Raw genomic sequence first — 21472 nt, 5'->3', positions numbered from 1 at the left:
AGCCTTCCTCTGGGGGCACCTTTGGATGGGCGAATTAGGCTTTTAATGCATTTTCTGGGGCCCGAGTTTTCAGTCGACTGCCAGGCGGGCCAGGGCTATATTTAGGGTTGCTGTGAAAGAGCGAATACGGAGGGTCCAGTTGCATGTGGGGCTGCATAAAGGCTCCCCTGGGGAGTTCAGTTGTACCTAAAGCCTTCCTTTGGGGGCACTTCTGGATGGGCGAAAGGGGCTTGAAAGGCATTTTCTGGAGCCCGAGTTTTCAGTCTTCTGCCATGCTGGCTAGGGTTATATTTAGGGTTGCTGTAAAGAGCGAACACGGAGGGTCCAGTTGCATGTGGGGCTGCGTAAAGGCTCCCCTGGGGAGTTCAGATGTACCCAAAGCCTTCCATTGGGGGCACTTTTGGATGGGCGAATGGGGCTCGTAACACATTTTCTGTGGCTCGAACTTTCAGTCGACTGCCAGGCGTGCTAGGGCTATATTTAGGCTTGCGGTGAAAGAGTGAACCCGGAGGGTCCAGTTGCATGTGGGGCTGCATAAAGGCTCCCCTGGGGAGTTCACTTGTACCCAAAGCCTTCCTTTGGGGGCACTTTTGAATGGGCGAAAGGGCCTTGAAACGCTTTTTCTGTGGCCCGAGTTTTCAGTCTTCTGCCATGCTGGCTAGGGTTATATTTAGGGTTGCTGTAAAGAGCGAACACGGAGGGTCCAGTTGCATGTGGGGCTGCGTAAAGGCTCCCCTGGGGAGTTCAGATGTACCCAAAGCCTTCCTTTGGGGGCACTTTTGGATGGGCGAATGGGGCTCTAACACATTTTCTGTGGCCCGAGCTTTCAGTCGAATGCCAGGCGTGCTAGGGCTATATTTAGGCTTGCGGTGAAAGAGTGAACCCGGAGGGTCCAGTTGCATGTGGGGCTGCGTTAAGGCTCCCCTGGGGAGTCCAGTTGTACCCAAAGCCTTCCTTTGGGGGCACTTTGGTATGGTCCAAGGGGAATCGCAATGCGTTTTCTGAGGCCCGCTTTTTCAGTCTTCTCCCATTGGGCCGAGGGCTATATTTAGGCTTGCGGGGAAAGAGTGAAACCGGAGGGTCCAGCTGCATGTGGGGCTGCATAAAGGCTCCCCTGGGGAGTTCAGTTGTACCCAAAGCCTTCCTTTCGGGGCACTTCTGGATGGGTGAATGGGGCTTGAAACGCATTTTCTGGAGCCCGAGTTTTCAGTCTTCTGCCATGGTGGCTAGGGGTATATTTAGGGTTGCTCGTAAACAGTGAACAAGGAGGGTCCAGTTGCATGTGGGGCTGCATAAAGGCTCCCCTGGGGAGTTCACTTGTACCCAAAGCCTTCCTCTGGGGGCACTTTTGGATGGTCGAATGGGGCTTGTAGCACGTTTTCTGGGGCCCGAGTTTTCAGTCGTCTGTCATGCGGGCCAGGGTTATATTTAGGGTTTCTGTGAAAGAGCGAATACGGAGGGTCCAGTTGCATGTGGGGCTTCATAAAGTCTCGCCTGGGTAGTTCACTTGTACCCAAAGCCTTCCTTTGGGGGCACTTCTGGATGGGCGAAAGGGGCTTGAAACGCTTTTTCTGTGGCCCGAGTTTTCAGTCTTCTTCCATGATGGCTAGGGTTATATTTAGGGTTGCTGTAAAGAGCGAACACGGAGGGTCCAGTTGCATGTGGGGCTGCATAAAGGCTCCCCTGGGGAGTTCAGATGTACCCAAAGCCTTCCTTTGGGGGCACTTTTGGATGGGTGAATGGGGCTCGTAACACATTTTCTGTGGCTCGAACTTTCAGTCGACTGCCAGGCGTGCTAGGGCTATATTTAGGCTTGCGGTGAAAGAGTGAACCCGGAGGGTCCAGTTGCATGTGGGGCTGCATAAAGGCTCCCCTGGGGAGTTCAGTTGTACCCAAAGCCTTCCTTTGGGGGCACTTCTGGATGGGTGAATGGGGCTTGAAACGCATTTTCTGGAGCCCGAGTTTTCAGTCTTCTGCCATGGTGGCTAGGGGTATATTTAGGGTTGCTCGTAAACAGTGAACAAGGAGGGTCCAGTTGCATGTGGGGCTGCATAAAGGCTCCCCTGGGGAGTTCACTTGTACCCAAAGCCTTCCTTTGGGGGCACTTTTGGATGGTCGAATGGGGCTTGTAGCACGTTTTCTGGGGCCCAATTTTTCAGTCGTCTGTCATGCGGGCCAGGGTTATATTTAGGGTTGCTGTGAAAGAGCGAATACGGAGGGTCCAGTTGCATGTGGGGCTGCATAAAGGCTCCCCTGGGGAGTTCAGTTGTACCCAAAGCCTTCCTCTGGGGGCACTTTTGGATGGGTGAATTAGGTTTTTAATGCATTTTCTGGGGCCCGAGTTTTCAGTCGACTGCCAGGCGGGCCAGGGTTATATTTAGGGTTGCTGTGAAAGAGCGAACACGGAGGGTCCAGTTGCATGTGGGGCTGCGTAAAGGCTCCCCTGGGGAGTTCAGTTGTACCCAAAGCCTTCCTTTGGGAGCACTTTTGGATGGGCGAATTAGGCTTTTAACGCATTTTCTGGGGCCCGAGTTTTCAGTCGACTGCCAGGCGGGCCAGGGCTATATTTAGGGTTGCTGTGAAAGAGTGAACCCGGAGGGTCCAGTTGCATGTGGTGCTGCATAAAGGCTCCCCTGGGGAGTTCACTTGTACCCAAAGCCTTCCTTTGGGGGCACTTTTGGATGGGCGAATGGGGCTCGTAACACATTTTCTGTGGCCCGAGCTTTCAGTCGAATGCCAGGCGTGCTAGGGCTATATTTAGGGTTGCTGTGAAAGAGTGAACCCGGAGGGTCCAGTTGCATGTGGGGCTGCATAAAGGCTCCCCTGGGGAGTTCAGATGTACCCAAAGCCTTCCTTTGGGGGCACTTTTGGATGGGCGAATTAGGCTTTTAATGCATTTTCTGGGGCCCGAGTTTTCAATCGACTGCCAGGCGGGCCAGGGCTATATTTAGGGTTGCTGTGAAAGAGCGAATACGGAGGGTCCAGTTGCATGTGGGGCTGCGTTAAGGCTCCCATGGGGAGTTTAGTTGTACCCAAAGCCTTCCTGTGGGGGCACTTTTGGATGGTCCAATGGGAATCGTTATGCGTTTTCTAAGGTCCGCTTTTTCAGTCTTCTCCCATTGCGCCGAGGGCTATATTTAGGCTTGCGGTGAAAGAGTGAACCCGGAGGGTCCAGTTGCATGTGGGGCTGCATAAAGGCTCCCCTGGGGAGTTCACTTGTACCCAAAGCCTTCCTTTGGGGGCACTTCTGTATGGGTGAATGGGGCTTGAAACGCTTTTTCTGTGGCCCGAGTTTTCAGTTTTCTGCCGTGCTGGCTAGTGTTATATTTAGGGTTGCTTGTAAACAGCGAACACGAGGGGTCCAGTTGCGTATGGGCCTGCATAAAGGCTCCCCTGGGGAGTTCAGTTGTACCCAAAGCCTTCCTCTGGGGGCACTTTAGGATGGTCGAATGGGGCTTGTAGCACGTTTTCTGGGGCCCGATTTTTCAGTCGTCTGCCATGCGGGCCAGGGATATGTTTAGGGTTGCTGTGAAAGAGCGAATACGGAGGGTCCAGTTGCATGTGGGGCTGCATAAAGGCTCCCCTGGGGAGTTCAGTTGTACCCAAAGCCTTCCTTTGGGAGCACTTTTGGATGGTCCAAGGGGAATCGCAATGCGTATTCTGAGGCCAGCTTTTTCAGTCTTCTCCAATTGCGCCGAGGGCTATATTTAGGCTTGCGGTGAAAGCGTGAACCCGGAGGGTCCAGTTGCATGTGGGGCTGCATAAAGGCTCCCCTGGGGAGTTCACTTGTACCCAAAGCCTTCCTCTGGGGGCACTTTTGGATGGGCGAATGGGGCTTGTAACACGTTTTCTGGGGCCCGATTTTTCAGTCGTCTGCCATGCGGGCCAGGGTTATATTTAGGGTTGCTGTGAAAGAGCGAATACGGAGGGTCCAGTTGCATGTGGGGCTGCGTTAAGGCTCCCCTGGGGAGTCCAGTTGTACCCAAAGCCTTCCTTTGGGGGCACTTCTGGATGGGCGAAAGGGGCTTGAAACGCTTTTTCTGTGGCCCAAGTTTTCAGTCTTCTGCCATGCTGGCTAGGGTTATATTTAGGGTTGCTGTAAAGAGCGAACACGGAGGGTCCAGTTGCATGTGGGGCTGCATAAAGGCTCCCCTGGGGAGTCCAGTTGTACCCAAAGCCTTCCTTTGGGGGCACTTCTGGATGGGCGAAAGGGGCTTGAAACGCTTTTTCTGTGGCCCGAGTTTTCAGTCTTCTGCCATGCTGGCTAGGGTTATATTTAGGGTTGCTGTAAAGAGCGAACACGGACGGTCGAGTTGCATGTGGGGCTGCATAAAGGCTCCCCTGGGGAGTTCAGATGTACCCAAAGCCTTCCTTTGGGGGCACTTTTGGATGGGCGAATGGGGCTCGTAACACATTTTCTGTGGCCCGAGCTTTCAGTCGAATGCCAGGCGTGCTAGGGCTATATTTAGGCTTGCGGTGAAAGAGTGAACCCGGAGGGTCCAGTTGCATGTGGTGCTGCATAAAGGCTCCCCTGGGGAGTTCAGTTGTACCCAAAGCCTTCCTTTGGGGGCACTTCTGGATGGGTGAATGGGGCTTGAAACGCATTTTCTGGAGCCCGAGTTTTCAGTCTCCTGCCATGGTGGCTAGGGGTATATTTAGGGTTGCTCGTAAACAGTGAACAAGGAGGGTCCAGTTGCATGTGGGGCTGCGTAAAGGCTCCCCTGGGGAGTTCAGATGTACCCAAAGCCTTCCTCTGGGGGCACTTTTGGATGGGCGAATTAGGCTTTTAATGCATTTTCTGGGGCCCGAGTTTTCAATCGACTACCAGGCGGGCCAGGGTTATATTTAGGGTTGCTGTGAAAGAGCGAATACGGAGGGTCCAGTTGCATGTGGGGCTGCGTAAAGGCTCCCCTGGGGAGTTCAGTTGTACCCAAAGGCTTCCTTTGGGGACACTTTTGGATGGTCCAAGGGGAATCGCAATGCGTTTTCTGAGGCCCGCTTTTTCAGTCTTCTCCCATTGCGCCGAGGGCTATATTTAGGCTTGCGGGGAAAGAGTGAACCCGGAGGGTCCAGTTGCATGTGGGGCTGCATAAAGGCTCCCCTGGGGAGTTCACTTGTACCCAAAGCCTTCCTTTGGGGGCACTTCTGGATGGGTGAATGGGGCTTGAAACGCTTTTTCTGTGGCCCGAGTTTTCAGTTTTCTGCCATGCTGGCTAGTGTTATATTTAGGGTTGCTTGTAAACAGCGAACACGAGGGGTCCAGTTGCGTATGGGCCTGCATAAAGGCTCCCCTGGGGAGTTCAGTTGTACCCAAAGCCTTCCTCTGGGGGCACTTTAGGATGGTCGAATGGGGCTTGTAGCACGTTTTCTGGGGCCCGATTTTTCAGTCGTCTGCCATGCGGGCCAGGGATATGTTTAGGGTTGCTGTGAAAGAGCGAATACGGAGGGTCCAGTTGCATGTGGGGCTGCATAAAGGCTCCCCTGGGGAGTTCAGTTGTACCCAAAGCCTTCCTTTGGGAGCACTTTTGGATGGTCCAAGGGGAATCGCAATGCGTATTCTGAGGCCAGCTTTTTCAGTCTTCTCCAATTGCGCCGAGGGCTATATTTAGGCTTGCGGTGAAAGCGTGAACCCGGAGGGTCCAGTTGCATGTGGGGCTGCATAAAGGCTCCCCTGGGGAGTTCACTTGTACCCAAAGCCTTCCTCTGGGGGCACTTTTGGATGGGCGAATGGGGCTTGTAACACGTTTTCTGGGGCCCGATTTTTCAGTCGTCTGCCATGCGGGCCAGGGATATATTTAGGGTTGCTGTGAAAGAGCGAATACGGAGGGTCCAGTTGCATGTGGGGCTGCGTTAAGGCTCCCCTGGGGAGTCCAGTTGTACCCAAAGCCTTCCTTTGGGGGCACTTCTGGATGGGCGAAAGGGGCTTGAAACGCTTTTTCTGTGGCCCGAGTTTTCAGTCTTCTGCCATGCTGGCTAGGGTTATATTTAGGGTTGCTGTAAAGAGCGAACACGGAGGGTCCAGTTGCATGTGGGGCTGCATAAAGGCTCCCCTGGGGAGTCCAGTTGTACCCAAAGCCTTCCTTTGGGGGCACTTCTGGATGGGCGAAAGGGGCTTGAAACGCTTTTTCTGTGGCCCGAGTTTTCAGTCTTCTGCCATGCTGGCTAGGGTTATATTTAGGGTTGCTGTAAAGAGCGAACACGGACGGTCGAGTTGCATGTGGGGCTGCATAAAGGCTCCCCTGGGGAGTTCAGATGTACCCAAAGCCTTCCTTTGGGGGCACTTTTGGATGGGCGAATGGGGCTCGTAACACATTTTCTGTGGCCCGAGCTTTCAGTCGAATGCCAGGCATGCTAGGGCTATATTTAGGCTTGCGGTGAAAGAGTGAACCCGGAGGGTCCAGTTGCATGTGGGGCTGCATAAAGGCTCCCCTGGGGAGTTCACTTGTACCCAAAGCCTTCCTTTGGGGGCACTTCTGGATGGGTGAATGGGGCTTGAAACGCATTTTCTGGAGCCCGAGTTTTCAGTCTCCTGCCATGGTGGCTAGGGGTATATTTAGGGTTGCTCGTAAACAGTGAACAAGGAGGGTCCAGTTGCATGTGGGGCTGCGTAAAGGCTCCCCTGGGGAGTTCAGATGTACCCAAAGCCTTCCTCTGGGGGCACTTTTGGATGGGCGAATTAGGCTTTTAATGCATTTTCTGGGGCCCGAGTTTTCAATCGACTACCAGGCGGGCCAGGGTTATATTTAGGGTTGCTGTGAAAGAGCGAATACGGAGGGTCCAGTTGAATGTGGGGCTGCGTAAAGGCTCCCCTGGGGAGTTCAGTTGTACCCAAAGGCTTCCTTTGGGGACACTTTTGGATGGTCCAAGGGGAATCGCAATGCGTTTTCTGAGGCCCGCTTTTTCAGTCTTCTCCCATTGCGCCGAGGGCTATATTTAGGCTTGCGGGGAAAGAGTGAACCCGGAGGGTCCAGTTGCATGTGGGGCTGCATAAAGGCTCCCCTGGGGAGTTCACTTGTACCCAAAGCCTTCCTTTGGGGGCACTTCTGCATGGGTGAATGGGGCTTGAAACGCTTTTTCTGTGGCCCGAGTTTTCAGTTTTCTGCCATGCTGGCTATCGTTATATTTAGGGTTGCTTGTAAACAGCGAACACGGGGGGTCCAGTTGCGTATGGGCCTGCATAAAGGCTCCCCTGGGGAGTTCAGTTGTACCCAAAGCCTTCCTCTGGGGGCACTTTTGGATGGTCGAATGGGGCTTGTAGCACATTTTCTGGGGCCCGATTTTTCAGTCGTCTGCCATGCGGGCCAGGGATATATTTAGGGTTGCTGTGAAAGAGCGAATACGGAGGTTCCAGTTGCATGTGGGGCTGCATAAAGGCTCCCCTGGGGAGTTCACTTGTACCCAAAGCCTTCCTGTGGGGGCACTTTTGGATGGGCGAATGGGGCTTGTAGCACGTTTTCTGTGGCCCGGGCTTTCAGTCATCTGCCATGCGGTCCAGGGTTATATTTAGGGTTGCTGTGAAAGAGCGAATACGGAGGGTCCAGTTGCATGTGGGGCTGTGTTAAGGCTCCCCTGGGGAGTTCACTTGTACCCAAAGCCTTCCTTTGGGGGCACTTCTGGATGGGTGAATGGGGCTTGAAACGCATTTTCTGGAGCCCGAGTTTTCAGTCTTCTGCCATGCTGGCTAGGAGTATATTTAGGGTTGCTCGTAAACAGTGAACAAGGAGGTTCCAGTTGCATGTGGGGCTGCATAAAGGCTCCCCTGGGGAGTGCAGATGTACGTAAAGCCTTCATTTCGGGGCACTTTTGGATGGGCGAATGGGGCTCGTAACACATTTTCTGTGGCTCGAACTTTCAGTCGACTGCCAGGCGTGCTAGGGCTATATTTAGGCTTGCGGTGAAAGAGTGAATACGGAGGGTCCAGTTGCATGTGGGGCTGCATAAAGGCTCCCCTGGGGAGTTCAGATGTACCCAAAGCCTTCCTTTGGGGGCACTTTTGGATGGGCAAATGGGGCTCGTAACACATTTTCTGTGGCCCGAGCTTTCAGTCGTCTGCCAGGCGGGCCAGGCCTATATTTAGGGTTGCGGTGAAAGAGTGAACCCGGAGGGTCCAGTTGCATGTGGGGCTGCATAAAGGCTCCCCTGGGGAGTTCAGTTGTACCCAAAGCCTTCCTCTGGGGGCACTTTTGGATGGTCCAAGGGGAATCGCAATGCGTTTTCTAAGGACCACTTTTTCAGTCTTCTCCCATTGCGCCGAGGGCTATATTTAGGCTTGCAGTGAAAAAGTGAACCCCTAGGGTCCAGTTGCATGTGGGGCTGCATAAAGGCTCCCCTGGGGAGTTCAGTTGTACCCAAAGCCTTCCTTTGGGGGCACTTCTGGATGGGTGAATGGGGCTTGAAACGCATTTTCTGGAGCCCGAGTTTTCAGTCGTCTGCCATGCGGGCCAGGGTTATATTTAGGGTTGCTCGTAAACAGTGAACAAGGAGGGTCCAGTTGCATGTGGGGCTGCATAAAGGCTCCCCTGGGGAGTTCACTTGTACCCAAAGCCTTCCTTTGGGGGCACTTCTGGATGGGCGAAAGGGGCTTGAAACGCTTTTTCTGTGGCCCGAGTTTTCAGTCTTCTGCCATGCTGGCTAGTGTTATATTTAGGTTTGCTGTAAAGAGCGAACACGGAGGGTCCAGTTGCATGTGGGGCTGCATAAAGGCTCCCCTGGGGAGTTCAGTTGTACCCAAAGCCTTCCTTTGGGGGCACTTCTGGATGGGCGAAAGGGGCTTGAAACGCTTTTTCTGTGGCCCGAGTTTTCAGTCTTCTGCCATGCTGGCTAGGGTTATTTTTAGGGTTGCTGTAAAGAGCGAACACGGAGGGTCCAGTTGCATGTGGGGCTGCATAAAGGCTCCCCTGGGGAGATCAGTTTTACCCAAAGCCTTCCTTTGGGGGCACTTTTGGATGGGCGAATGGGGCTCGTAACACATTTTCTGTGGCTCGAGCTTTCAGTCGACTGCCAGGCGTGCTAGGGCTATATTTAGGCTTGCGGTGAAAGAGTGAACCCGGAGGGTCCAGTTGCATGTGGGGCTGCATAAAGGCTCCCCTGGGGAGTTCAGTTGTACCCAAAGCCTTCCTTTGGGGGCACTTCTGGATGGGTGAATGGGGCTTGAAACGCATTTTCTGGAGCCCGAGTTTTCAGTCTTCTGCCATGCTGGCTAGGGGTATATTTAGGGTTGCTCGTAAACAGTGAACAAGGAGGGTCCAGTTGCATGTGGGGCTGCGTAAAGGCTCCCCTGGGGAGTTCACTTGTACCCAAAGCCTTCCTCTAGGGGCACGTTTGGATGGGCGAATTAGGCTTTTAATGCAATTTCTGGGGCCCGAGTTTTCAGTCGACTGCCATGCGGGCCAGGGTTATATTTAGGGTTGCTGTGAAAGAGCGAATACAGAGGGTCCAGTTGCATGTGGGGCTGCATAAAGGCTCCCCTGGGGAGTTCAGTTGTACCCAAAGCCTTCCTTTGGGGGCACTTCTGTATGGCGAAAGGGGCTTGAAACTCTTTTTCTGTGGCCCGAGTTTTCAGTCTTCTGCCATGCTGGCTAGGCTTATATTTAGGGTTGCTGTAAAGAGCGAACACGGAGGGTCCAGTTGCATGTGGGGCTCCGTAAAGGCTCCCCTGGGGAGTTCAGATGTACCCAAAGCCTTCCTTTGGGGGCACTTTTGGATGGGCGAATGGGGCTCGTAACACATTTTCTATGGCTCGAACTTTCACTCGACTGCCAGGCGTCCTAGGGCTATATTTAGGCTTGCGGTGAAAGAGTGAACCCGGAGGGTCCAGTTGCATGTGGGGCTGCATAAAGGCTCCCCTGGGGAGTTCAGTTGTACCCAAAGCCTTCCTTTGGGGGCACTTCTGGATGGGCGAAAGGGGCTTGAAACGCTTTTTCTGTGGCCCGAGTTTTCAGTCTTCTGCCATGCTGGCTAGGGTTATATTTAGGGTTGCTGTAAAGAGCGAACACGGAGGGTCCAGTTGCATGTGGGGCTGCGTAAAGGCTCCCCTGGGGAGTTCAGATGTACCCAAAGCCTTCCTTTGGGGGCACTTTTGGATGGGCGAATGGGGCTCGTAACACATTTTCTGTGGCCCGAGCTTTCAGTCTTCTGCCATGCTGGCTAGGGGTATATTCAGGGTTGCTCGTAAACAGTGAACAAGGAGGGTCCAGTTGCATGTGGGGCTGCGTAAAGGCTCCCCTGGGGAGTTCACTTGTACCCAAAGCCTTCCTCTAGGGGCACTTTTGGATGGGCGAATTAGGCTTTTAATGCATTTTCTGGGGCCCGAGTTTTCAATCGACTGCCAGGCGGGCCAGGGCTATATTTAGGGTTGCTGTGAAAGAGCGAATACGGAGGGTCCAGTTGCATGTGGGGCTGCGTTAAGGCTCCCATGGGGAGTTTAGTTGTACCCAAAGCCTTCCTTTGGGGGCACTTTTGGATGGTCCAAGGGGAATCGTTATGCGTTTTCTAAGGTCCGCTTTTTCAGTCTTCTCCCATTGCGCCGAGGGCTATATTTAGGCTTGCGGTGAAAGAGTGAACCCGGAGGGTCCAGTTGCATGTGGGGCTGCATAAAGGCTCCCCTGGGGAGTTCACTTGTACCCAAAGCCTTCCTTTGGGGGCACTTCTGGATGGGTGAATGGGGCTTGAAACGCTTTTTCTGTGGCCCGAGTTTTCAGTTTTCTGCCATGCTGGCTAGTGTTATATTTAGGGTTGCTTGTAAACAGCGAACACGAGGGGTCCAGTTGCGTATGGGCCTGCATAAAGGCTCCCCTGGGGAGTTCAGTTGTACCCAAAGCCTTCCTCTGGGGGCACTTTAGGATGGTCGAATGGGGCTTGTAGCACGTTTTCTGGGGCCCGATTTTTCAGTCGTCTGCCATGCGTGCTAGGGCTATATTTAGTATTGCGGTGAAAGAGTGAACCCGGAGGGTCCAGTTGCATGTGGGGCTGCATAAAGGCTCCCCTGGGGAGTTCACTTGTACCCAAAGCCTTCCTTTGGGGGCACTTCTGGATGGGCGAAAGGGGCTTGAAACGCATTTTCTGGAGCCCGAGTTTTCAGTCTTCTGCCATGCTGGCTAGGGTTATATTTAGGGTTGCTGTAAAGAGCGAACAAGGAGGGTCCAGTTGCATGTGGGGCTGCGTAAAGGCTCCCCTGGGGAGTTCAGATGTACCCAAAGCCTTCCTTTGGGGGCACTTTTGGATGGGCGAATGGGGCTCGTAACACATTTTCTGTGGCCCGAGTTTTCAGTCGAATGCCAGGCGTGCTAGGGCTATATTTAGGCTTGCGGTGAAAGAGTGAACCCGGAGGGTCCAGTTGCATGTGGGGCTGCATAAAGGCTCCCCTGGGGAGTTCAGTTGTACCCAAAGCCTTCCTCTGGGGGCACTTTTGGATGGGCGAATGGGGCTTGTAACACGTTTTCTGGGGCCCGATTTTTCAGTCGTCTGCCATACGGGCCAGGGTTATATTTAGGGTTGCTGTGAAAGAGCGAATACGGAGGGTCCAGTTGCATGTGGGGCTGCGTTAAGGCTCCCCTGGGGAGTCCAGCTGTACCCAAAGCCTTCCTTTGGGGGCACTTCTGGATGGGTGAATGGGGCTTGAAACGCATTTTCTGGAGCCCGAGTTTTCAGTCTTCTGCCATGCTGGCTAGGGGTATATTTAGGGTTGCTCGTAAACAGTGAACAAGGAGGGTCCAGTTGCATGTGGGGCTGCGTAAAGGCTCCCCTGGGGAGTTCACTTGTACCCAAAGCCTTCCTCTAGGGGCACGTTTGGATGGGCGAATTAGGATTTTAATGCAATTTCTGGGGCCCGAGTTTTCAGTCGACTGCCATGCGGGCCAGAGTTATATTTAGGGTTGCTGTGAAAGACCGAATACAGAGGGTCCAGTTGCATGTGGGGCTGCATAAAGGCTCCCCTGGGGAGTTCAGTTGTACCCAAAGCCTTCCTTTGGGGGCACTTCTGTATGGCGAAAGGGGCTTGAAACTCTTTTTCTGTGGCCCGAGTTTTCAGTCTTCTGCCATGCTGGCTAGGCTTATATTTAGGGTTGCTGTAAAGAGCGAACACGGAGGGTCCAGTTGCATGTGGGGCTCCGTAAAGGCTCCCCTGGGGAGTTCAGATGTACCCAAAGCCTTCCTCTGGGGGCACTTTTGGATGGGTGAATGGGGCTCGTAACACATTTTCTGTGGCTCGAACTTTCAGTCGACTGCCAGGCGTGCTAGTGCTATATTTAGGCTTGCGGTGAAAGAGTGAACCCGGAGGGTCCAGTTGCATGTGGGGCTGCATAAAGGCTCCCCTGGGGAGTCCAGTTGTACCCAAAGCCTTCCTTTGGGGGCACTTTGGGATGGTCCAAGGGGAATCGTTATGCGTTTTCTGAGGCCCGCTTTTTCAGTCTTCTCCCATTGCGCCGAGGGCTATATTTAGGCTTGTGGTGAAAGAGTGAACAAGGAGGGTCCAGTTGCATGTGGGGCTGCATAAAGGCTCCCCTGGGGAGTTCAGTTGTACCCAAAGCCTTCCTTTGGGGGCACTTCTGGATGGGTGAATGGGGCTTGAAACGCATTTTCTGGAGCCCGAGTTTTCAGTCTTCTGCCATGGTGGCTAGGGGTATATTCAGGGTTGCTCGTAAACAGTGAACAAGGAGGGTCCAGTTGCATGTGGGGCTGCGTAAAGGCTCCCCTGGGGAGTTCACTTGTACCCAAAGCCTTCCTCTGGGGGCACTTTTGGATGGGCGAATTAGGCTTTTAATGCATTTTCTGGGGCCCGAGTTTTCAGTCGACTGCCAGGCGGGACAGGGCTATATTTAGGGTTGCTGTGAAAGAGCGAATACGGAGGGTCCAGTTGCATGTGGGGCTGCGTTAAGGCTCCCCTGGGGAGTCCAGTTGTACCCAAAGCCTTCCTTTGGGGGCACTTCTGGATGGGTGAATGGGGCTTGAAACGCATTTTCTGGAGCCCGAGTTTTCAGTCTTCTGCCATGGTGGCTAGGGGTATATTTAGGGTTGCTCGTAAACAGTGAACAAGGAGGGTCCAGTTGCATGTGGGGCTGCATAAAGGCTCCCCTGGGGAGTTCACTTGTACCCAAAGCCTTCCTTTGGGGGCACTTTTGAATGGGCGAAAGGGCCTTGAAACGCTTTTTCTGTGGCCCGAGTTTTCAGTCTTCTGCCATGCTGGCTAGGGTTATATTTAGGGTTGCTGTAAAGAGCGAACACGGAGGGTCCAGTTGCATGTGGGGCTGCGTAAAGGCTCCCCTGGGGAGTTCAGATGTACCCAAAGCCTTCCTTTGGGGGCACTTTTGGATGGGCGAATGGGGCTCTAACACATTTTCTGTGGCCCGAGCTTTCAGTCGAATGCCAGGCGTGCTAGGGCTATATTTAGGCTTGCGGTGAAAGAGTGAACCCGGAGGGTCCAGTTGCATGTGGGGCTGCATAAAGGCTCCCCTGGGGAGTTCACTTGTACCCAAAGCCTTCCTTTGGGGGCACTTCTGGATGGGTGAATGGGGCTTGAAACGCATTTTCTGGAGCCCGAGTTTTCAGTCTTCTGCCATGGTGGCTAGGGGTATATTCAGGGTTGCTCGTAAACAGTGAACAAGGAGGGTCCAGTTGCATGTGGGGCTGCGTAAAGGCTCCCCTGGGGAGTTCAGTTGTACCCAAAGCCTTCCTCTGGGGGCACCTTTGGATGGGCGAATTAGGCTTTTAATGCATTTTCTGGGGCCCGAGTTTTCAGTCGACTGCCAGGCGGGCCAGGGCTATATTTAGGGTTGCTGTGAAAGAGCGAATACGGAGGGTCCAGTTGCATGTGGGGCTGCATAAAGGCTCCCCTGGGGAGTTCAGTTGTACCTAAAGCCTTCCTTTGGGGGCACTTCTGGATGGGCGAAAGGGGCTTGAAAGGCATTTTCTGGAGCCCGAGTTTTCAGTCTTCTGCCATGCTGGCTAGGGTTATATTTAGGGTTGCTGTAAAGAGCGAACACGGAGGGTCCAGTTGCATGTGGGGCTGCGTAAAGGCTCCCCTGGGGAGTTCAGATGTACCCAAAGCCTTCCTTTGGGGGCACTTTTGGATGGGCGAATGGGGCTCGTAACACATTTTCTGTGGCTCGAACTTTCAGTCGACTGCCAGGCGTGCTAGGGCTATATTTAGGCTTGCGGTGAAAGAGTGAACCCGGAGGGTCCAGTTGCATGTGGGGCTGCATAAAGGCTCCCCTGGGGAGTTCAGTTGTACCCAAAGCCTTCCTTTGGGGGCACTTCTGGATGTGTGAATGGGGCTTGAAACGCATTTTCTGGAGCCCGAGTTTTCAGTCTTCTGCCATGGTGAGTAGAGGTATATTTAAGGTTGCTTGTAAACAGTGAACAAGGAGGGTCCAGTTGCATGTGGGGCTGCGTAAAGGCTCCCCTGGGGAGTTCAGTTGTACCCAAAGCCTTCCTCTGGGGGCACCTTTGGATGGGCGAATTAGGCTTTTAGTGCATTTTCTGGGGCCCGAGTTTTCAGTCGACTGCCAGGCGGGCCAGGGCTATATTTAGGGTTGCTGTGAAAGAGCGAATACGGAGGGTCCAGTTGCATGTGGGGCTGCGTTAAGGCTCCCCTGGGGAGTCCAGTTGTACCCAAAGCCTTCCTCTGGGGGCACTTTAGGATGGTCGAATGGGGCTTGTAGCACGTTTTCTGGGGCCCGATTTTTCAGTCGTCTGCCATGCGGGCCAGGGATATATTTAGGGTTGCTGTGAAAGAGCGAATACGGAGGGTCCAGTTGCATGTGGGGCTGCATAAAGGCTCCCCTGGGGAGTTCAGTTGTACCCAAAGCCTTCCTTTGGGAGCACTTTTGGATGGTCCAAGGGGAATCGCAATGCGTATTCTGAGGCCAGCTTTTTCAGTCTTCTCCAATTGCGCCGAGGGCTATATTTAGGCTTGCGGTGAAAGCGTGAACCCGGAGGGTCCAGTTGCATGTGGGGCTGCATAAAGGCTCCCCTGGGGAGTTCAGTTGTACCCAAAGCCTTCCTTTGGGGGCACTTCTGGATGGGTGAATGGGGCTTGAAACGCTTTTTCTGTGGCCCGAGTTTTCAGTTTTCTGCCATGCTGGCTAGTGTTATATTTAGGGTTGCTTGTAAACAGCGAACACGGGGGGTCCAGTTGCATATGGGCCTGCATAAAGGCTCCCCTGGGGAGTTCAGATGTACCCAAAGCCTTCCTTTGGGGGCACTTTTGGTTGGGCGAATGGGGCTCGTAACACATTTTCTATGGCTCGAACTTTCAGTCGACTGCCAGGCGTGCTAGGGCTATATTTAGTATTGCGGTGAAAGAGTGAACCCGGAGGGTCCAGTTGCATGTGGGGCTGCATAAAGGCTCCCCTGGGGAGTTCACTTGTACCCAAAGCCTTCCTTTGGGGGCACTTCTGGATGGGCGAAAGGGGCTTGAAACGCATTTTCTGGAGCCCGAGTTTTCAGTCTTCTGCCATGCTGGCTAGGGTTATATTTAGGGTTGCTGTAAAGAGCGAACAAGGAGGGTCCAGTTGCATGTGGGGCTGCGTAAAGGCTCCCCTGGGGAGTTCAGATGTACCCAAAGCCTTCCTTTGGGGGCACTTTTGGATGGGCGAATGGGGCTCGTAACACATTTTCTGTGGCCCGAGCTTTCAGTCGAATGCCAGGCGTGCTAGGTCTATATTTAGGCTTGCGGTGATAGAGTGAACCCGGAGGGTCCAGTTGCATGTGGGGCTGCATAAAGGCTCCCCTGGGGAGTTCAGTTGTACCCAAAGCCTTCCTTTGGGGGCACTTTTGGATGGGCGAATGGGGCTTGTAACACGTTTTCTGGGGCCCGATTTTTCAGTCGTCTGCCATGCGGGCCAGGGTTATATTTAGGGTTGCTGTGAAAGAGCGAATACGGAGGGTCCAGTTGCATGTGGGGCTGCGTTAAGGCTCCCCTGGGGAGTCCAGTTGTACCCAAAGCCTTCCTTTGGGGGCACTTCTGGATGGGCGAAAGGGGCTTGAAACGCTTTTTCTGTGGCCCGAGTTTTCAGTCTTCTGCCATGATGGCTAGGGTTATATTTAGGGTTGCTGTAAAGAGCGAACACGGAGGGTCCAGTTGCATGTGGGGCTGCGTAAAGGCTCCCCTGGGGAGTTCAGATGTACCCAAAGCCTTCCTTTGGGGGCACTTTTGGATGGGCGAATGGGGCTCGTAACACATTTTCTATGGCTCGAACTTTCAGTCGACTGCCAGGCGTGCTAGGGCTTTATTTAGGCTTGCGGTGAAAGAGTGAACCCGGAGGGTCCAGTTGCATGTGGGGCTGCATAAAGGCTCCCCTGGGGAGTTCACTTGTACCCAAAGCCTTCCTTTGGGGGCACTTTTGGATGGGCGAAAGGGGCTTGAAACGCTTTTTCTGTGGCCCGAGTTTTCAGTCTTCTGCCATGCTGGCTAGTGTTATATTTAGGTTTGCTGTAAAGAGCGAACACGGAGGGTCCAGTTGCATGTGGGGCTGCATAAAGGCTCCCCTGGGGAGTTCAGTTGTACCCAAAGCCTTCCTTTGGGGGCACTTCTGGATGGGCGAAAGGGGCTTGAAACGCTTTTTCTGTGGCCCGAGTTTTCAGTCTTCTGCCATGCTGGCTAGGGCTATTTTTAGGGTTGCTGTAAAGAGCGAACACGGAGGGTCCAGTTGCATGTGGGGCTGCATAAAGGCTCCCCTGGGGAGATCAGTTTTACCCAAAGCCTTCCTTTGGGGGCACTTTTGGATGGGCGAATGGGGCTCGTAACACATTTTCTGTGGCTCGAGCTTTCAGTCGACTGCCAGGCGTGCTAGTGCTATATTTAGGCTTGCGGTGAAAGAGTGAACCCGGAGGGTCCAGTTGCATGTGGGGCTGCATAAAGGCTCCCCTGGGGAGTTCAGTTGTACCCAAAGCCTTCCTTTGGGGGCACTTCTGGATGGGTGAATGGGGCTTGAAACGCATTTTCTGGAGCCCGAGTTTTCACTCTTCTGCCATGGTGGCTAGGGGTATATTCAGGGTTGCTCGTAAACAGTGAACAAGGAGGGTCCAGTTGCATGTGGGGCTGCGTAAAGGCTCCCCTGGGGAGTTCAGTTGTACCCAAAGCCTTCCTCTAGGGGCACTTTTGGATGGGCGAATTAGGCTTTTAATGCATTTTCTGGGGCCCGAGTTTTCAGTCGACTGCCAGGCGGGCCAGGGCTATATTTAGGGTTGCTGTGAAAGAGCGAATACGGAGGGTCCAGTTGCATGTGGGGCTGCGTTAAGGCTCCCCTGGGGAGTTCAGTTGTACCCAAAGCCTTCTTTTGGGGGCACTTTTGGATGGTCCAAGGGGAATCGTTATGCGTTTTCTAAGGTCCGCTTTTTCAGTCTTCTCCCATTGCACCGAGGGCTATATTTAGTGTTGCTGTTAAAGAGCGAACCCGGAGGGTCCAGTTGCATGTGGGGCTGCATAAAGGCTCCCCTGGGGAGTTCAGATGTACCCAAAGCCTTCCTTTGGGGGCACTTCTGGATGGGTGAATGGGGCTTGAAACGCTTTTTCTGTGGCCCGAGTTTTCAGTTTTCTGCCATGCTGGCTAGGGTTATATTTAGGGTTGCTTGTAAACTGCGAACACGGGGGGTCCAGTTGCATGTGGGGCTGCATAAAGGCTCCCCTGGGGAGTTCACTTGTACCCAAAGCCTTCCTTTGGGGGCTCTTCTGGATGGGTGAATGGGGCTTGAAATGCATTTTCTGGAGCCCGAGTTTTCAGTCTTCTGCCATGGTGGCTAGGGGTATATTTAGGGTTGCTCGTAAACAGTGAACAAGGAGGGTCCAGTTGCATGTGGGGCTGCGTAAAGGCTCCCCTGGGGAGTTCAGTTGTACCCAAAGCCTTCCTCTGGGGGCACCTTGGGATGGTCCAAGGGGAATCGCAATGCGTTTTCTAAGGCCTGCTTTTTCAGTCTTCTCCCATTGCGCCCAGGGCTGTATTTAGGCTTGCAGTGAAAGAGTGAACCCGGAGGGTCCAGTTGCATGTGGGGCTGCATAAAGGCTCCCCTGGAGAGTTCACTTGTACCCAAAGCCTTCCTTTGGGGGCACTTCTGGATGGGCGAAAGGGGCTTGAAACGCTTTTTCTGTGGCCCGAGTTTTCAGTCTTCTGCCATGCTGGCTAGGGTTATATTTAGGGTTGCTGTAAAGAGCGAACACGGAGGGTCCAGTTGCATGTGGGGCTGCGTAAAGGCTCCCCTGGGGAGTTCAGATGTACCCAAAGTCTTCTTTTGGGGGCACTTTTGGATGGGCGAATGGGGCTCGTAACACATTTTCTGTGGCCCGAGCTTTCAGTCGACTGCCAAGCATGCTAGGGCTATATTTAGGATTGCGGTGAAAGAGTGAACCTGGAGGGTCCAGTTGCATGTGGGGCTGCATAAAGGCTCCCCTGGGGAGTTCACTTGTACCCAAAGCCTTCCTTTGGGGGCACTTCTGGATGGGTGAATGGGGCTTGAAACGCATTTTCTGGAGCCCGAGTTTTCAGTCTTCTGCCATGGTGGCTAGGGGTATATATAGGGTTGCTCGTAAACAGTGAACAAGGAGGGTCCAGTTGCATGTGGGGCTGCGTAAAGGCTCCCCTGGGGAGTTCAGTTGTACCCAAAGCCTTCCTCTGGGGGCACTTTTGGATGGGCGAATTAGGCTTTTAATGCATTTTCTGGGGCCCGAGTTTTCAATCAACTACCAGGCGGGCCAGGGCTATATTTAGGATTGCTGTGAAAGAGTGAACACAGAGGGTCCAGTTGCATGTGGGGCTGCATAAAGGCTGCCCTGGGGAGTTCACTTGTACCCAAAGCCTTCCTTTGGGGGCACTTCTGGATAGGTGAATGGGGCTTGAAACGCTTTTTCTGGAGCCCGAGTTTTCAGTTTTCTGCCATGCTGGCTAGTGTTATATTTAGGGTTGCTTGTAAACAGCGAACACGGGGGGTCCAGTTGCGTATGGGCCTGCATAAAGGCTCCCCTGGGGAGTTCAGTTGTACCCAAAGCCTTCCTCTGGGGGCACTTTTGGATGGTCGAATGGGGCTTGTAGCACGTTTTCTCGGGACCGATTTTTCAGTCGTCTGCCATGCGGGCTAGGGTTATATTTAGGGTTGCTGTGAAAGATTGAACCCGGAGGGTCCAGTTGCATGTGGGGCTGCATAAAGGCTCCCCTGGGGAGTTCACTTGTACCCAAAGCCTTCCTTTGGGGGCACTTCTGGATGGGCGAAAGGGGCTTGAAACGCTTTTTCTGTGGCCCGAGTTTTCAGTCTTCTGCCATGGTGGCTAGGGATATATTTAGGGTTGCTGTAAAGAGCGAACACGGAGGGTCCAGTTGCATGTGGTGCTGCGTAAAGGCTCCCCTGGGGAGTTCAGATGTACCCAAAGCCTTCCTTTGGGGACACTTTTGGATGGGCAAATGGGGCTTGAAACGCATTTTCTGGAGCCCGAGTTTTCAGTCTTCTGCCATGCTGGCTAGGGTTATATTTAGGGTTGCTGTAAAGAGCGAACACGGAGGGTCCAGTTGCATGTGGGGCTGCGTAAAGGCTCCCCTGGGGAGTTCAGATGTACCCAAAGTCTTCTTTTGGGGGCACTTTTGGATGGGCGAATGGGGCTCGTAAAACATTTTCTGTGGCCCGAGCTTTCAGTCGACTGCCAAGCATGCTAGGGCTATATTAAGGCTTGAGGTGAAAGAGTGAACCTGGAGGGTCCAGTTGCATGTGGGGCTGCATAAAGGCTCCCCTGGGGAGTTCAGTTGTACCCAAAGCCTTCCTTTCGGGGCACTTCTGGATGGGTGAATGGGGCTTGAAACGCATTTTCTGGAGCCCGAGTTTTCAGTCTTCTGCCATGGTGGCTAGGGGTATATTTAGGGTTGCTCGTAAACAGTGAACAAGGAGGGTCCAGTTGCATGTGGGGCTGCGTAAAGGCTCCCCTGGGGAGTTCAGTTGTACCCAAAGCCTTCCTCTGGGGGCACTTTTGGATGGGCGAATTAGGCTTTTAATGCATTTTCTGGGGCCCGAGTTTTCAATCGACTACCAGGCGGGCCAGGGCTATATTTAGGATTGCTGTGAAAGAGTGAACACAGAGGGTCCAGTTGCATGTGGGGCTGCATATAGGCTCCCCTGGGGAGTTCACTTGTACCCAAAGCCTTCCTTTGGGGGCACTTCTGGATAGGTGAATGGGGCTTGAAACGCTTTTTCTGGAGCCCGAGTTTTCAGTTTTCTGCCATGCTGGCTAGTGTTATATTTAGGGTTGCTTGTAAACAGCGAACACGGGGGGTCCAGTTGCGTATGGGCCTGCATAAAGGCTCCCCTGGGGAGTTCAGTTGTACCCAAAGCCTTCCTCTGGGGGCACTTTTGGATGGTCGAATGGGGCTTGTAGCACGTTTTCTCGGGACCGATTTTTCAGTTGTCTGCCATGCGGGCTAGGGTTATATTAAGGGTTGCTGTGAAAGATTGAACCCGGAGGGTCCAGTTGCATGTGGGGCTGCATAAAGGCTCCCCTGGGGAGTTCACTTGTACCCAAAGCCTTCCTTTGGGGGCACTTCTGGATGGGCGAAAGGGGCTTGAAACGCTTTTTCTGTGGCCCGAGTTTTCAGTCTTCTGCCATGGTGGCTAGGGATATATTTAGGGTTGCTGTAAAGAGCGAACACGGAGGGTCCAGTTGCATGTGGGGCTGCGTAAAGGCTCCCCTGGGGAGTTCAGATGTACCCAAAGCCTTCCTTTGGGGACACTTTTGGATGGGCAAATGGGGCTTGAAACGCATTTTCTGGAGCCCGAGTTTTCAGTCTTCTGCCATGGTGGCTAGGGGTATATTTAGGGTTGCTCGTAAACAGTGAACAAGGAGGGTCCAGTTGCATGTGGGGCTGCGTAAAGGCTCCCCTGGGGAGTTCAGTTGTACCCAAAGCCTTTTTCTGGGGGCACCTTGGGATGGTCCAATGGGAATCGCAATGCGTTTTCTGTGGCCCGCTTTTTCAGTCTTCTCCCATTGCGCCAAGGGCTGTATTTAGGCTTGCAGTGAAAGAGTGAACCCAGAGGGTCCAGTTGCATGTGGGGCTGCATAAAGGCTCCCCTGGGGAGTTCAGTTGTACCCAAAGCCTTCCTTTGGGGGCACTTCTGGATGGGTGAATGGGGCTTGAAACGCATTTTCTGGAGCCCGAGTTTTCAGTCTTCTGCCATGGTGGCTAGGGGTATACTCAGGGTTGCTCGTAAACAGTGAACAAGGAGGGTCCAGTTGCATGTGGGGCTGCGTAAAGGCTCCCCTGGGTAGTTCAGTTGTACCCAAAGCCTTCCTCTAGGGGCACTTTTGGATGGGCGAATTAGGCTTTTAATGCATTTTCTGGGGCCCGAGTTTTCAGTCGACTGCCAGGCGGGCCAGGCCTATATTTAGGGTTGCTGTGAAAGAGCGAATACGGAGGGTCCAGTTGAATGTGGGGCTGCGTAAAGGCTCCCCTGGGGAGTTCAGTTGTACCCAAAGCCTTCCTTTGGGGGCACCTTGGGATGG

This window comes from Anas acuta, chromosome 14 (genome assembly GCF_963932015.1).
Source record: "Anas acuta chromosome 14, bAnaAcu1.1, whole genome shotgun sequence".
Classification (NCBI taxonomy): domain Eukaryota; kingdom Metazoa; phylum Chordata; class Aves; order Anseriformes; family Anatidae; genus Anas; species Anas acuta.
The sequence above is the reverse complement of the archived record's forward strand: the minus strand, read 5'-3'. Positions refer to the sequence as shown.